Below are 4,306 nucleotides of genomic sequence, written 5' to 3'. Positions count from 1 at the left end.
TAGTGGTCAATTCAAATTGTGGCAGTCGTGCTATGTCCGTCCCTAAAGATAAGACCGTTTTAGGACAAGTGGACAGAGCTCTTCGGGAACTTTGAAACAATGGACTTCTCCTCAGTCCACGACTGGCAAACAGCGTAGAGGAAGGCCCAAGAAAAAGAAGCCCAACACTCCTCTTGAAATGCCGATTTTTGAACATGTCCAAGTTGTGCATTCATCTAGTGTTGCTGCTTCATTGGGCCCTACCACTAGATCTAAAGACCTAACTGGGCCTGTGTATCAAGGCCCGGTTAAAGTTGCTCTTTTTTCCGATGCCAATTCCTTTAATTTTAACAACATCTCTGGGTATGTATCAGACTCCTCTTTTTTAAAACTGATTTACATCATGTTTCAGTCTCTTTTACAGATAATGGGCTGGAACGTACAATCAAAGTGGAGGATTTAGAGGAGGCTGAAATTGTAGAGGTGCTAGTAAGTGGAGTTTCAAGAGGGCTCCTAGTTATTTTAGTAGAAAATTTAAAGTGGTGGTTTTTGTGGTTTTGGAAACTCGACTTCATGGGCCCGAGCGATTCAAGTGGTAGGTTGTATGGGCTGGGATTCCTCCATTATTGTGGACTCTCTTGGTTGTTCCGGTGGGCGGCGGGTGCTTTGGAATTCAGCTGACGTGGTTATTAATGAGGTTGGCAGGTATAGGAATTTCACTGTTACTTCCTTGTCTTCGTCTGTGGCATCGTTCTCGGGTGTTTTTTTGTTACGCACCGGCAGTGGTTAATCTTCGTGTGAGGTTATGGAGTAAGCTTAACAACGTGCTTCATGGGTTGTCCGAGTAGGTGATTCTGGGTTGCGATCATAATTGCATCCTTAGCTCCGATGAACGTTGTGGGGGTGTAGGTTTACTTCATCCAGATACTGATGTATTTTAGGAGGTGATTACGGATTGTTCACTGGTTGATCTTGGGTTCCATGGGCAGCTATGCATGTGGGCGAAAGGTGAGATGTCATCTGTTTATGTTGCGAAGAGGCTTGATAGGGTTTTGTGTTCTTTGGACTTTATGATTGCATCGCCGGATGAATGCGTGCGACACCTACCAAAACTCTCTTCGGATCACTGTCCTTTGCTTCTTGATTTGACTCCTCGTCTTGTGAGACTCTCTTCTAGGAGACCGTTTTGTTTCGAGGCCATGTGGCTTCATCACGACTCATTCCTTGATTTCTTGCGGACTAAGTGGAGGGAGGATTTGCCTATTGTGGACGCTCTTGTTGACTTTAATGGGAATCTCCTTCATTGTAATAAAACGGTTTTTGGTGATGTTAATGAACGAAATAACGCCCTTCTTGCTAGCCTGGATTTGATCGAACAAGCAATTCAACGTCTTCCTTTTGATAGTCTCCTTTGTGAAGAACAACATTTAGCGGGTCTTCTTAATTCGGTTATGTTTGAGGAGGAAATCACATGGAAACAAAAATCAAGGGAAACGTGGCTTCGAGAAGGAGATAGAAATACTTCATTTTCCATGCTTCGAATATTGTGCATCGTAAACAGAATAGGGTGATTGCTCTTAAGGATGATTTTGATGCATGGATTTCTAGGCCGAGGGAACTTGAAGATCACGTGATTAATTTCTATCGGACTCTCTACTCTCTCCGGAAGGAGGAACTTTTCCCAATTGTACTATCGAGAGATAGTTTTCCACGTCTTGAGCCTCTGATATGGGCTTCTTTCAATGCTCCTATTGATGATTTGGAAATTTGGAAAGCGGTGCGTTCTATGAATGGTTTGAAAGCCCCGGGCCCGGAAGGGTTTCAACCGATGTTCTATCATAAATGTTGGAGTGTGGTGGGAAGTACGGTTATTCGAGAAGCACACTTATTCTTTGATGAGTTTTGCCACTCGCCGCATTTGAATTACACTCTTATTTCGTTTTCCCCCTAAGGTCCCTAATCCGGATAACATCAGCCTTTTCCGGCCCATTAGTCTTTGTAACATGGTCTATAAGACCATTACGAAGCTTCTTCAACCGAGACTTCAAAAGATGCTTCCGGATCTCATTGGGCCTACTCAAAGTAGCTTCCTCACGGGTAGGCAAATTATCGACAATATTGTGCTTGCTCAAGAAGTTATTCATGCGCTCAAGCATAAGAAAGGGAAGTCGGGTTTCATGTTGATGAAAATTGACCTTGAAAAAGCTTATGATCGTCTTAGATGGGACTTCATTGTGGATATGTTAGTGTGTGTCGGCTTCTCCGAGATGTGGATCAAATGGATTGGCTTGTGTATTTCTACTCCCTCTTTGAGCGCTTTGGAATGGGGAGAGAAACAAGGCCTTTAACCCGAGCCATGATATTAGACAAGGCGATTCTGTTTCACATAATCTTTTTGTGCTTTGTATCGAGCGGCTTAGCAAAATTATTGAGGAGTCTATTAGGAACGGCAGTTGGAAGCCTATTTCTGTTTTGGTGGGCGGGCCACCTATTTCTCATCTTATCTTTGTGGATCATCTTATTTTAGTGGGAAAGGCTTCGGTCGCTCAAGCGGTGGAGATGGAGAGATGCTTGGAGGCGTTTTGTCATTCCTCGGGGAAAAAGGTGAATAAATATAAATCTAAAATGTTTTTCTCTCCTAATGTCTCCGAGAACCTCAAAAGGGGCATTGAGGCGTGTTGTGGCATTCGTAGTACGTCAGATATTGGACTTTACCTATGCATTCCTTTGTTACATAAACCGATTTTCCGGCATACGTTTGATCCGCTTCTTGATAAGATGTATGGGCGCCTTAATGGGTGGAAGGTGAAGCACCTTAGCCTCGCGGGTAGACTTAATCTCGCTAAGTCGGTTCTTAACTCAATCTCAGTCTATACTAGGACGACCCTCCCTTTTCTTGTTTCTACTAGTGAGAAATTTGATAAGATCACTAAAGCTTCCCTTTGGGGGTGGTAATGATGCCACTCGTAAAATGCATTATGTTTCGTGGGAGGAGGTTTGTAAACCATGGAGCCCGGTGGCCTTGGGCTCAAAAACATAGCCGTTTTCAATCTTGCTTTGAATCATAAGATTTCGTGGAGATTCATCCATAGAAATGACCTATGGGCAAGGGTGATTAGAGCTAGATATTTCTGTAGTACCAACATTGAGAGAGGGGATCCTACGCCCATTTGGAGACCTATTTTTAGGGGTTTAGAGGGTGTGATTGAGAAACATGGGAGACGGTTGGTTAGGAATGGAAGGAATATTTGTTTCTAGGAAGATTCGTGGGTGCTGGATGGTGGCCTTAAAGAGGTGGCTTTAATTAATATTCCGAGCTCGTTGCGGGGCCGGCCTAATGATTTCTGGTGTATGATGGAAGGGTGGAACTGTGGTCTATTGGGTAACATGCAGCCAGCCTCAGTCACCCTCTTGATTGTTGTACTTCCGGTGTTGGACGACCCTGCAGATAGTGGTGTGAGGCTTTGGCCGTTCATGAGTGATGGGAACTATTCGGTGGTAAGTGCGTACAAAGCCCTCTACTGTCAAGGTATGAGTTCTTTTATCAATGCTTCTATTTTTGGTGTGATGGTGGAAACTTCCTATGTAGGATAGGGTGAAATTTTTTACTTGGAGATCCATCAAGGGAGACATTTTCCGAATGAAGAGCGTAGAAGATGCCATCTATCTAACTCAGGGGACTGCTTACTTTGTCCAGGTTTTCAGGAGACGTTTTGTCACATGCTACAGGACTGTTGGGTGGTGCGCACAGTGTGGATGAAGCTCGGTCATCTCCAGGCTGATGGAGAGTTTTTCCAAACTGATTTTTTTGTTTGGATTAGGTCGAACGCATGCAACAGTGAGAAGAGAAGGTCGGACTGGCCTGCTTTATTTTCTACGACGATTTGGTTTATTTGGAGATGGAGGAATTTATGGACGTTTGAGAAGGTTAGGTTTGGTGGCGATAAAGTGCATACGATATGTACCAATGTGAAGGATTATAAGAAGAGTATGAAGCGCTTGTGTGTTGTCTCTTCCGACACTTGCAGAGCTATTACCACTTTGGTGAAGTGGATCTGTCTAGCTCCCCCTTGTCAAGGTGAATACTGATGGTGCGGTTAGGCATGGTAGAGCTACGGTAGGAGGTGTTATTCGGGACTCAAATGGATTTTGGTTGGGAGGTTTGTTCATTACGTTGGTGTTTGCTCGGTTCCAACGCCCAAATTTTGGGGTTTAGTGTTGGGTTTATTAATTTCTTGGTCCTCGGGTTACAGTAGGGTTTATTGAGACAGATTCACACGTGGTGATTCTGCTTCTAAATAAGCCTATAGATCGTAACCATACCCTT

Source organism: Phyllobates terribilis, unplaced genomic scaffold (assembly GCF_046119375.1).
Source record: "Phyllobates terribilis strain yellow unplaced genomic scaffold, ASM4611937v1 Scaffold_4936__1_contigs__length_55782, whole genome shotgun sequence".
Lineage (NCBI taxonomy): Eukaryota > Metazoa > Chordata > Amphibia > Anura > Dendrobatidae > Phyllobates > Phyllobates terribilis.
This window is presented reverse-complemented; position numbering follows the sequence as displayed.